The sequence below is a fragment of the Amphiura filiformis genome, chromosome 19, assembly GCF_039555335.1.
Source record: "Amphiura filiformis chromosome 19, Afil_fr2py, whole genome shotgun sequence".
In the NCBI taxonomy this organism is placed as follows: Eukaryota; Metazoa; Echinodermata; class Ophiuroidea; order Amphilepidida; family Amphiuridae; genus Amphiura; species Amphiura filiformis.
Window position 1 is genome coordinate 4,941,570 of NC_092646.1, and position 14,121 is coordinate 4,955,690.

Sequence of the window (14,121 nt, forward strand, 5' to 3'; positions counted from 1 at the left end):
TGTGATGTTGCAAAGGATTCTGGGAAGGGTAATATATTCTCTGAGCCTACTTTGCGAGTCCAATAAACTATCTTGACATATCAAACATCGCCAAACATCACATCAAATATCTGGCATACCTGCAACAACATCAGTCACTAAGATAATTAATTATAAATTAATATATTATTATTGATCTATAATCAATAATGGATTGCTGGCCCGGGGGGGTCACTCCCATTGTGGCCTGTACACCATCCGCGATAATCAACTTTTGAAAAGCACCCTAAACAAGGATTTAACCCTTGCCTAAAACGACACCCTAAACAGGGATTTCATTCCTAACATCAAATTTCATACCCTAAATTTCATTTCGCAGTATTTAGCAATTGCAATTTTGCTACCTTTTTTCCAATTTTTCATGTTTTTGACACCCTAAACGCGACACGCTAGCAGATCGTGCCTACCCACTGAAAACGACCCTTTTTACGCGTTTTCATTATCGCGGATGGTGTACAGGCCACAATGGGAGTGACCCCCGGATTGCTGGTGATGTCATGTCAAACCAAACAAGGTGTGGTTTTGGAATATAAATGACTCTGTCTCAACAGGGAGAAGAAAGAAAGTCAAATACATGGTATCAGCTAGGGCCCTGTCTGTGTGTATAACAACATGTGAAACAAACAAACAAACAATCAAAATAAAATGATAAAAGATAGAAGGAACAAACAATCAAAAATAAGGAAGTAATCAAACAAACAAACAAATAAATAAATAAATGAAATGAATTAAAAATAAATAAATAAATAAATAAATAAATAAATAAACAAACAAACAAACAAACAAACAAACACCCTACGTCAACAAGTGATTTACACTACAAAATATACAAGAAATTTATTTTGGATTTTTAGAATGATAAGTCTCTATTTGACAACCTAACTTTCAAACATTGATATAAAAGGAATACTTGTCGAACCCTAAATATTGCACAAAAACTTACCCTAAATAATAATACCTGAGAATGTAGCACTCCCAGTTAATGAATTCATCTGACAACACAGTAGCTACTCAAATTATCACACAGCTAGAGAAGTAACATTTTAGACCCTGGGGGATGCTGATTTTATATTCAATATCAAGCGCTGCATTATCTCCAACATCACAAATCACATTCATCAATCGCAGAAGCAACATCTTTAAGTTGCATAGTTCAGCAAACTTTAGCTATTGTAATTTTATAGTACGGTCTGTAGCATATACATGTTGTAACAACTAGCCCTGTATCACTCCATTTAATGCTCTGCATGCTAGCCATAGGTTACAACATCAAGTCCAAGTTTTGAGATATTTTTTCAAAATATGCAAGGTTATCTTAAGAACCACTGAACCAATACTAGGCTTGTTTGTACTCATTTTAATGCATTTTTCATGCTGATTCCAAATATGGACATGAAAATGTACAATTCTGAGATTTTTGAATTTTCAAAAAACTTGTCGTTCGCAGTCGACACCAGCGTGGAGAGAGTTAAATGATAAGCATCCTAATTAATCACAGCAAGCTGGTAATAATTACAAAATATATCAACATATCAAATACCTGGTGAGATTAGCAATATCACAGAAGGTGTGCCTGCTTAACACCGGTCCGCTGCGAGAGATTTGAACTCCAGTGAACAAAACGTACTCCACTCGTGTGACCGACCGACCGACAACCAAACCAGCTGCTCTAATGGTATATTGCACGTGTCCCCAATTTAATGACGAAAAAAATGTCCGCACACAGTGACCAAGCCACAGACTATATTCTAGCTGTTACCCTTCAGATTTAGTACGGACTCTACCAGAGGTCGTCCGTGTTTCAGTGCTAGGCTGGTTACGTGTGGGAGGTAGTTTGAAGTCGGAGATAGTTTACACGGCATCTCCTTAATAGTTGACACATATGGCTAGGCATCTTCTCACACACCATACAGGGAGAAATGGTAATAAGATGACCAGGCATAGCTACCAGCTTTGGTGCAGTGTGCAAAAACTTCAGCGCTCAACTTCACGCTGCATGGTCCAAATGGATGGATGGTCTATTACTTGATGCTGAGCTAACTGGCGTCAAAGTTTAAATTTTACAGGGGATATTTTCACACTTTGCAATTTGATGTATGAATATTAATGTTTATTTGTGGTGTTAAGGGGGACTGTGCAAAGGGAGCTGGGGGAAAGCCTACCGACAGACCCATTGGTACATCTAGCAACAGATTAGTACAAGAGAGTGCTGATGATGGAATCAGGTTTTGATCAACTTGTTTACATGCAGGGAATATTGTAACATATTAGCAAAGTTTCGAATTAAAGCTGTGCTAATTTTGAGTTGAGATTTGTTCAGGCCCATTACCAGGATTTATTTGGGGGGGGGGTTCTGCTTCAAAAGTGGACCTTTTCGACATTTTTACAGAAAAAGTGGACTTTGTTTTTGATTGGCTTTATGGTGGGGGGTGCATCGGCCTTTGGCCATTTTCTAACCTCCCCATTTTAGCATGTATAATTATGACCATCCTCCAAAGAAGATGGTAACCCCTTGCAAAAAAAAACCCTTACCAATTTATGGACTGTATCATGGTTGGTATGGACAGACCAGACAGATAAAAACCCAGACAGACAGAACAAAACAAAATGAACGAAATGATACCAAATCAACAAAGTCAATGTGAAACCAGAGCTGTAGCCAGGAGTGGTACGATGCACATCCCCCCTAACCAATGCCAATTTGAAAAAAGTCCTCTTGTTTATTCATAAAAGGTTCACCTGTCATCTCTCTGAACCTCCCCCCCAAAAAAAAAAATCTCCTCGCTATTGGCCTGAGTGAGACAAAACATAAGATCATAACCTGACTATGCACTAAACTGCAATGAGACAAGATGTAGCCATGCAAAATTAGTATTCAGTAAGAAGAACACATATTTTTGAGCTACAGGTTACTGCAGGGTATCCTTAATTTGTATATGTTGTGTCAACCTCTGCAAGGATTCTGTACCCAGATTTATAGCAACATGTTATTTCTACAAGCAAACCCATCCAAAACCCAATTACAAAAATTTTGATAGGCTATTCCAGTTTAAATCCATACACCCTATGAAATACATATCTTAAATCTCCCACACAGGGGGGTGCACATTTTAAATGGAGCCACCCATTCAAGTAACCCTATTTAAAATTCACACTCCCTGCATGTGGAAGATTAAGGTTACATCTTTCATAGGGGTGTATGGATTTCAACTGGAATAGCCCAATAGCACCTTCTCCACAAAACAAGAGAAATGAAAACAGAGGACACCTAGAACGTGTAAAATAATGTCAATCAGGGTACCGCTTTATTGCTGTACGCCTATGCATAGGCCTAGTTAATAAAGCCTGACGTTAGATCAACACATACAATGGTACATTGGATGTACTTGTAAAAACTTACATTAGGAAAATATCAGTTAAATCAGATAAGACTTTTGTCAAGTGAAAAACATATTTCATTGATTGCCTGATCAAGAATCCTGTCAAAATCATGGAGAAACCTGCATGCACTCTGGCTTTTATTAAAGGCTCAGTGAACCTAGTGAAAGCATTAAAATAGTTGAGCTTTATTGAAGGATTTACATTTTTCCTTAAAAGGAAGCAAATAGAAGTGCTGAAAAAGGACTAGCTGCCGGCCTGAAGGGTGCTGAATTTGGAACCTTGAAGCAGCCTAGGTTTCGAACCATGGTCAAAGGGAGGGACAATTTAGGTTTTGTCCAACTAGGATTTTATCTACCCTAGACCAGCTGGAGAATTTTCACCCCCGAGCTTGTGAAACCCTGGCACAGATTTCATTTTTAAAAGCATCGCATCGCGCTGCAATATGGAGTCTGAATCCGACTTAAAGCATTGGAAGAGAAAGCTGCTTGACATGGAAGTGAAAGACATGCAAGCTGCTGCGCCTTGAAGTCTTCAAGGAAATGTGGAAACTAGCAGGAGTATGGGAAGAATATCTCAGCAAACATCAAATTCATCCAGATATTCTTCACTCCATCCCACTGATTCTCAAGAATTCATCTGCAGAAACCTTGAAAAAAAAGAGGTTGAAGCTCCTACTCAAAATCCACAATATGACTTGATCAGAAGGGAAATTGTCTCAAAATGTCTTCCAATCTGCTTCAATTTCACACTGTGATTGTACTTATGGTGTAAAAAAATCCGTTTTATCAGTGTACAAGCAAATCAGATGAATGTCGGTATTTCATTCACATGAAAAATTTTCCTCATTAAAGTTGGCAGCTTGGTTGATGTTATGGAACACTTTGTAATTCAGTGAAAACATAACTGGCCTAGCATGATGTAATAAACAGGCTGCAACATAATCATTGCCAAGTTTATCATAAGTCAATGACTTTGATAATCAAATGTTACTCTGACTGTTAAGGGAATTTTTTCTGGCTATGTTTTAATGATGTGGTCTGTAAAAAGACACCAGATAAGTCTCGCTACTAGATATTATTTACAGCAAACATAACTACTCCCACATAGACCATAAAAAAGGACTTGCAAATATAAACACATGTGTTAATATATGGATAACACCTTTTAAACACTTCAACATGTTTATACCTGTGCTTTACATGAAAAAGAACAGAGGGCATTGCTAACTATTAACACATAGTATGTTTACAGGTGTATTTTCAACAAAAATAACAACATAACATGTATAGGTTGTGTGGTGTGATCAAGCAAAATCAGTCCAAAGTCAGGCATATTCGATTTTCAGTCAAAAGTTTGTACATGATTGTATAAAGCATTTGAAAAGCGACATTTTGCAGAAAACCCTTGAAATCGAGCATTTAGTTCCAAAGATATGAACAGTTGAAGTGTTTCTAAAATATCAACCATATTAACTCTCTCAGTGTCTCATTTTCTTAAATTCAAAAATATTCAAAATTGTAAATTGTCATGGCCATATTTGGAATCGGCATGAAAAATGCATTAAAATGAGTACAAACAAGTCTTGTATTGGTTCAGTGGTTTGTAAGATAGATCTTGATATTTTGCGAAAATAATATCTGAAAACGTGGACTTTTTATGTTGACGGCTATGGCTAAAATCCAGAGCATTATTTAACTAACATGTTTAAAGGTCCAATTTCTTGAAGCTTGGCTAGTGGTCAGCCTTCCTAAGCCAGTAGGATAGCCCTGCCAATGTGGATCCATTTGATTGTTTCATCTTTCCAGGTGATGTATGATGTGAAATTGTAAGCACTGGTATAGGACTATTTGGGCTTAAGCTTAGGAAGCCTGACCACTAGCCATGCTTCGAGGAACTGGCCCTAAATGTGTTGTGGTGTTACTCATTATCAACAACTTTTATTCTTTTATTTGTATAGTAGAGATATCAGTGTGTTTTTAAACAATTAATTTTAATCAGTGTCTTTTTAAACACTTAAAAGTGTTTAAAAAGTGTTATCCGTATATAGGCCTATGTGTTTAAAGTGCAAGCTACCTTCGTAGTCATAAATATACATGTATGTAACATACTGCAACCATGTCAAATGTGACCTTATCATACACAGTGATTGATACTGTTGGTTGTTAGCAGAACATATAAGTTTCAACAACATTTTACACTTTGTACATCTTCTTTGGAATGTCAAGACTTTCACAGTAGGCTACACCAATACTACATTTACTGGTATATCAAATTCTTCTTTCTGGGTAATTTTACTTGGAATACAAGCATCATATTTTCTATTATGAATTCAGATTTTCTAAAAAATGATAAGGTTTTGAGAATACAAAATGAGGGGATTCAACTTTAATTTGGGTGTAATCATTTTAAATTGTCATTTATTGAAAAATTCATTCAAGAAGATGAGAGAATATGAAAAAGTTGGATGCTCCTTTAACAGAACCAGCACCTTTGTTTTAGATAGAGAGGACCAGATGTAGAAAAATATATGTCAATGTTGAACCCAATCCACACTGCAGATGACAATTTCCAAATTTTCTTTTGAAATTCAAAAATTTCAGAATATTCCATTTTCATTAACATATTTGGAATCAGCATGAAAAATGCATTAAAATGAGTACAAACAAGCCTAGTATTGGTTCAGTGGTTCTTGTGATAGCTCTTGATATTTTAAGAAAATATCTAAAAACTTGGACTTCTTATGTTGAAGCCTATGGCTAGCATGTAGAGCATTAACCCCTTGAGCACTACCTGCCAATCTAACATTGCCTCTGATTGGTCAATTACATGATATCATTACTTTAATCACCAATCAGAATGAAGCTTTGCAAATAATTCACCCCAATGTTTTTGCGTGGTGAAATTATTCTAACAATGTTGATGATTGGTCCAATTGATAATGAAAACATCTTTTTGGCCAATCAGCAGGTAGTTCTCATGGGGTTAAGAAACAAAGGTGATAGGTAACTAGATGATGACATCAGCAGGACATCCAATCTATCTCATGTTGATGTTGCACCAGTATTCCTTGTACCAAACATACTTCATGACAATTTGTCTGACTATGATCTTTGTAATCTATGCTGTATATGTTGGCAGAGTGCCTGTGAACTCATATTTTGACATCTTTGAACGCTGTGTGAACTATACCTCCTGGAGAGGAGGATGACTACACAGATAATTATGTCATAATTACTGCCCTCAACAACCTCAACAATCTTTATTGGGCCATTCTAGTTTAAATCGATACACTCCCTATGGAAGACATCACCTTAATCTTGGACATAGGGAGTATGAATTTTAAATGGGGTTACCTAAATAGGTGACTCCGTTTGAAATCTACACACCCTGTATATTAAGGTCGTATCTTCTATAGGAGCAGTGGCGTAACTAGGGGAGGCGGGGGGGCAACATGCCCCGGGCGCTACCGTTAGGGGGGCGCCAAATTGACCAATTCAGCCAGGACCAGCATCAATTCTGCGCTCCTCCAAGGGATGAAAGTCAAAATTTTCGCGCGCATTTCAACACAAAATCAATTCAAAGAACATTTTAAGATCGATATTCAACTTCTAGTAACCAAAATTAATTAGTGGTAGGCCTTATTTGTCCAAATTGTTTCAAGAATGGGGGGGCGTCTAAGATATTTTTGGGTCGCCAATTTTGTTTCTTGCTCCGGGCGCTACCAACCCTAGTTACGCCACTGTATAGGAGGTATATGGATTTCAACTGGAATAGCCATTTATAATAATTATTATTGCTGAATACTGATTGGTTAGATAAGATGGGGATTCCCCATTACAGGAATGGATGATTATTAGCTTACCATTGTCACTACCTTTTATGCGATTTTGACTTCTAGAAAAGTGCCTCTTCTTATTCTACTGACTGAATCAATGACTACATACAAGTACAAAGTAAATAGACCTCGGGAACTGGAGGGCACACACCACTAAATAATCGTCCCATTGAAATACACGGGAAAATACAAGAAAGTAAGTTTGTTTTTATACCCCATGTAACAACATTTTGAATATTTTGATCAAACTAACGTCTTAAATAAAGATTAAACTTTTATTTAAATTTGATTTTTTGGGACAAGTTGAGACTAACTTAAAAGATACGTACTCTGAACAGCGCCATCCCGAATTTCAGCCGACACTCTCGCCTCCTTACCAGTTCCGGCCATGATATTGTTCCGAGGGCCTATTACCCATGCACATTCGATTTGGAACATTTTCTGAACAGATTTGTAATATTGAGCTCCTATTCTATCGTTTTTATCAAAACAACCAAGAGTCACTCAAATTTGGTTCCCTTGGGACGCCGATATATTTCACATAGGCGCTATTTTTTACCGGAACTATGAAGGGTTACACCAAATGCGGAAGGATTTAGTGTAGTGCACCCTGGAGGTATGACAATAATTATTTCAGGATTATGCGTGTGTAAATGTTTCTATGGCGCCCCAACTGCTGCATGATTTGTATTTGCCGAGCGCACCACGCTCTTTATGCGTCACATTTTTTAAAACATGCAGTGCGTGTGACGCAAAGCATCAACCCCCGATGCCACAGATTTGGTTTGTACTTCTATGTGGACAGACTGTGGTCAAACACGATTTTAATTGTACCGTATACATCAAATGGGGTTACCTGGACGGGTCTACACCCCACTGTGTAATTAAGGCATGTCTTCCATTGGAGGTGTATGGATTTCAACTGGAATAGCTTATTATAAGTTATGATGTCCTCCTACCCATAGACATATCACCTAGACCTATTACTGCCCATCCCTAACCATGGCAGTAGGTGAAGCCTCGTATCCAAGGTGATTTTGGTCGGGTGGTCGGACGCGGAGAAATAAGCGTTCATGTCTGGAGAGAAAAACTCGCTCGTTTGCGTGATTGTTGGCCATTATCGCTCGCGTCAAATGCAACATGTTCCATACACGCCGAACAAATCTGCTTGCTTGCGTCCGGTATGCGTCTTTGTCAAAGTCGCTGCTAAGCAGTGTCGGCTTCACTACGCGAACCAAAGTTCTAGGTCTAGGTACTTGTTTGTCTGGGCTCCTACCTGCATAAATGTTTCCCTTCTCCTCCCCTAATGGGATATTCCAATTGAAATCCACACACCCCCTATGGTAAACATGACTTTCATCTCCCACACAGGGTATGTAGACTTCAAATGGAGTCACCCAATCAGGTAGCTCAATTTCAAATAGGCCCAATACATACTCCCTGTGTGGAAGATTAAAGCCATGTCTTCCATTGGGGGTGTATGGATTTCAACTGGAATAATCCGTCATCACAAGTTATGATGTCTGCCTACCTGCCCTGAGTGCTTTCCCCCTCCTCCTCCTCCTCCTACTCCTCCTCCTCCTCTTCCTCCTCCTCCTCCAATGGAGTCAGATGCAGCTTCCAAACACATTATCTCCATACCTTTTTCAACCTCAAATGCCCCAATCTTCCAACAAGTTTTCTCAACTAAAACCCAGACACAGAATGACACTACTAATATGAACCACAGCAATCCTCAAGCACCTCAGTACAAAACTGACTAAATCCGTGCACATTTCCTAATTATTTACAATTATCTATTGTGGTCAACTTCAAGGTGTATGATTAATGTTAATCTTTAGGGCTCAGTTCATGGTAGATTGAAGGTGATCTCTTTAAATGCTACACAGGACATCCCAATGAAGTCGATTTATTCATTAAGTTGACACAGAATAGTCCTAAGTAGAATTGTTTTGGAGGGTGCAGATTTTGAAAAAGTGGACCTTTTTCTGGGAGACCAATTTTGTGAAAAGTGGACTAAAAGTTGGACATCATTGGATAAAAAAACATACAAACTCTGATTTATTTTCTTCACTATACTCGCAAATTTGGATTATGCAACAGACACATATTTCCATGAGTCAAGTCCAAACCTCTGATACTATTACAGCAGGAAATGGGTTAATTGATATCATCCTTATTACAAGATATTAGTCCTAGTTTAGTACTTAATGACCACAATACATGTGATGTAATTATATTACAAGTATAATTACCAGACTATGGTTACAAACAGTGACTTATAGCATGAGTCATTCAGGGGGAGGGAGCAAACCTGATGGGGAGGCACCAACCATTTTTTGGAAATCTTCATAAGAAATTTTCATTTCGATCAGGGGGAGGGGGACATTATGCCACTACAATTGAGGCAGCCTAAACATTCAGTTCACTGTTGGATTGTATAACACAATCAATCAGTATTGCTGGCCCTTAAGTAGGGGTTTTTAACAGAACATTTTCCTATTCTTCACACTCAACCTTCAGTGAAAATACAAATGCACAAATATGTTCGTTTATCATGTTTATGCATTAGGTCTAACTCAAATCATGAATTACTTTAAGAACAAGTTGAGCATTTGGTGCAGAGGGGATAAAGGTCTACTTTTGGCCAGAATGAGGATTTCTCTTGGAAAAGTCTGCATTTGGAAAATCCACCCCCCACAAAAAAATTTTGGCTATGGGCCTGGTTTGTCCTCGCATTGATTTAACACATAATCACAAAATGTTCACAGTTTGCAGTGTGTTTTGAAACAATATTTTGTTAATCTAAATCCCAGAGAGTCGATTCAACTGTAAAGACTGTTTTTAATATTTTGTGTGACCAACGGTTAAAATACATAGTCAGCCAATCTGTATCTCTGCTAAATTGAATACCTGAGTGGAAGAAGGGCCCAACTCCATCAAAACTGTTTTTGAGATATTAAGAAAAAACTTAATATTTTGAAATGTTTTATAGACAGAATGTTTTCATCTTCAGGGGACCTTCAATACATGAATATACAATATTACATACATTCGAAATTATATATGATGTTTCCATGGCAACGGCTTAATACGAACTGGAGTTGGGCCCTTCTTCCACTAATATACTGCAAGTACCCATTCCGTAAGCAGATGTGTTATAAATAGCTACAGAAATCAATTAATTGCACAATTAGAAGCATGTAATATGTTAGCAAGAAAGTTTATTGTAGTGAAAAGCAGATTTCGTGGATGAACAAAATTCCTCTTTAACCCAATATTTGTGGAAGAAGGGCCCAACTCCATGGAGCTGGGCCTTTCCTCCATGAAAACCATGATTAAGTGTACATGGAAGACTATTTAGAGCGTTGATTTTGGCTCATCTTTCACACACAAGGAAGAACAGTCTGCTGGCAATAAAATGCTGGGTCTAACTCATTTTTGTAAAAAATTGGAGTTGGGCCCTTCTTCCACTCAGGTATTCAATTGAATGAGGCTGTCATGTTGGCCATTGTCTGGCTGGGCAGGTGATAGGCATACTGCCCTCTCTTGACTAGTAAAAAGGTAAGTGTTTTTTCATCCACTATTAGAGCCAGAAAATTCATAGCATGTTTAAATGTTACCCCAACATAAATACTTGGGGTAACACAAGCGCGATCCAGGGGGGGTGCTTTGGTGGCTGCAGCACCCCGGGGATGAATCGCAAAAAAAAAAAAAAAAAAGAAAGAAAGAGAGAAAGAAAGAAAGGAAGGAAGGAAAAAGTATGCAGTTCAGAAATGCCAAATTTCCCTAGGCAAGGGGACGCTGCCCCTTCCAACACCCTAGACCCCTAACTTTACAGCAGGCGCGGTTTAGGGGGAGCGGGCCCTTCTCCCACAAAAAGAGGAAACGAGAGAAGAAAAGAGAAAGGGGAAAAGAGGTACAAAAAAAAGGAGAAAAAGAGAAGAGAAAAGGGCGAAAAGGAGGAGAGAAAAGTTAAAATAATTGCACGTATTGAGTATAGGTCCATGCCTAAAGACCGCACAGTCGGGTCGATCGAAGTAGGTCCTATAATATAGGCCTGCAATTATTTTAGGCATTGCTTGATTGAAGGCGGTCCTCGTACTCAAAAGCTTGTGAAAATTACTGCGGGCCCGCCGATATTCCGGGGCTATTACATTTTGTTACCAAAGTCACTAGACGACAGTAATAGGGAAAACTTGTCCAAGGCTTCATGAAAGGCTTCATGGACGGGCCGTCATTTCACACATTTTTGTTCTTTTCAAACCAAAATTTTACACACTAATAGTGACAAAATTGTCCACCAAATCGCTTCAATTAGGTCTAATTTTGTAAAAGTTTCTTACTTCTGAGGGGGGGCACATCCCTCTCAGAAACCCCCTGCGTAGTGCATAAACAAAGTAGCCATATTAGCTTCTGCTTTCAACATTTGCTCATTTATGATTAAAACAATTTATAGGCCTACAACAACTGCAGGGAAACTTGTCCACGAAAAGGCTTGATTCCCCGTCATTTCATAAATTTTCGGCTTTTTCAAACTAAAATTTTACACACTAATAGTGATTCATAACCTCATTAATAAACGCGATGCGTGCGATCCAATCATATTTTATTATTTGCAAAAACGCGAACGCAAATCGAGGTCATTAATATCTCACAATTGACCGCAAAATGCGTAATTGTTCCAATGTCGCACACAATTGACTTCGCGTCAGCCGTATTGACAGCGTCCAACAAACTGCGCGCTGGCTGGCTGCCGATTTGGATTATGCGCTACCATATTTGCACAGATTCTGATACGCACTTTTTTGTTATTGGTCGCTCTGTTTTAGCCTGATCGATTTTTGGAAAGGAAGATGTAAAATCATCTATTTTATAAACTTTTGAGCAAAATTTTGTGTTATTTTGTAAGGTGAAGAGATTAAAGTGACGGTTATGAATGAGGTTAATAACTTTGCATCGGTAATATGTCGGGCATTGTGAAAAATCTAAACATTTTGCTTAGGCAAATGTTTAGATTTTTCACAATGCCCTCCAAATAACCGATGCGCAGTTATTAACCTCTAACAAAATGGTCCACCAAATCGCTTCAAGTAGGTCTTCATTTTGCAAAAGTTTCTTACTTCTGAGGGGGGCACATCCCCTCAGACACCCCCTGCGTCGCAGAGGCGCGACGCGATGCCCGCTTATGCACATTTTTACATTTCGGATTTTTTAGAGCACCCGGGGAAGCAGTCCTGGATCCGCCCTTGGGGTAACATACCCTTTGATACAATCATATAACAACCTGAGCAGCATTCGTCTGCTCTATGTCGTTGATCGATCAATCATGACTGATAACAAATCATCGTTTGCCGTGTGGTTCCTAGCATGATCATATCATAAATGGTGCATGAAGCACCCACACTCTCATTTCTGCATTTTAATTAGTCAACAATGAACTATGATGTTGATCCTGGACCAGCTTTAAAACCAGAAATCCCAGCCCTTTACTCCAAATTGTATAGGTAATAACAATGATCGTTCTTCTATTTTTCAGATACTTTGATTTCATCAAATTCCTTTTCATGCAAAATTGTGTTAAAAATATGCTAAAGGACAACAATTTTAAACACTCCATTTCAAGAATGAGGAACTCTAGTTTGTCACAGTGTATTTTAAGATGTCGAAACAAAGAATATTCACTAATGTATAGTATGAAAACATACCCATAATGCATTACCATTTTTATACCCCCTATTTTGATTATGCAGTTTGTGCCGACTCCTTTTTCCGTAATATTTAGAACAATCATGGTTTTAGCAATGCTTAAGGGACTGTGGCAGAAATGATCACAACATGGTCTCATTCACATTACATTCCGAGCGCCAACAATCCTGATCAAATGTCCGCACCTTATAGTTATAGTCGTGCGAGAGCCAAGGCCTTTTCCTGTCACATCATTTTGGTTACTACGAAACTGACTTTTCATGTTCACTCAACCTATACAGTTGAAGTTCGTCCATTTACATAAATAGTAAGAATCAGCAAGTTCACAGAAGCAAGTTAAGGTCCTCCCATCTATTTAGCCTAAATATCAAACCAGTTATGTCATTTACCATAGAAATTCTAATGCCTTCATAACTCCCTGGCAACAGGGTACAATAGGTCTGCAAGCTCCTAAAGTAGAACTAAATATTATAATAGGTGTTCACGGGATTCTCATGATCTAGTTGTGTCACACAGGACACAATGACCAAAACTTACAACTCTGTAATCCTGGTCAAATTTTTTTAACTGCAATATCTTAATTCTAATAACCACACTAAAACTCACTAAATCTCACTAGGAAAACCACTTGCACTACACATGCATGTATCCCACTTGATGCCATAATGCAATCACCTTAAGTAATATCACAGACTACTACAGACCATGTATCAACAGTCAAAGTCCCTGTGCATTGTATGCTGTGATTTCTCGCATATTCATGAGGGCCGATTGTTACCTCCATGCTAATGGTCGGTGATTTTGTACTTGGCAGGCCAGGGGTCCAAGGTTCAAATCCTGTGGGTACCAACTTGTGACTTCTTTATTCATCTCCTTTTTGTTTCTTTCTTTCCGTCTCCGATAGTAAAAACCTATGGGTTGGTTAGGGTAAATGGTTAAATTCTGTGTTGCCATAAATGAGGTTGAACTAAAGAGTACCGACTCCACCATCAGATTTGTGTTGTTCATGGAGGGCAAATAGTGTACCTCCGCATAATTTCTTTATGCGTCCGGCAATCTCTGATTCAAAGTGCATGGTTATTTGAGTTCTGCATGAAACACATTTGTGCCAAAAATGTGTGCTAAGCATCACTATGGAACACAATAGCCTCATCCCA

At 38.4% G+C, this 14,121-nt stretch overlaps 1 protein-coding gene across 1 annotated transcript in view; it reads right to left on the reverse strand.

Moving 5' to 3' along the window:
• LOC140140853 (testin-like) overlaps positions 1 to 14,121 on the reverse strand; it is a 223,264-nt gene that overhangs the window by 57,922 nt on the left and 151,221 nt on the right. The gene's annotated exons all lie outside the window — the stretch shown is intronic.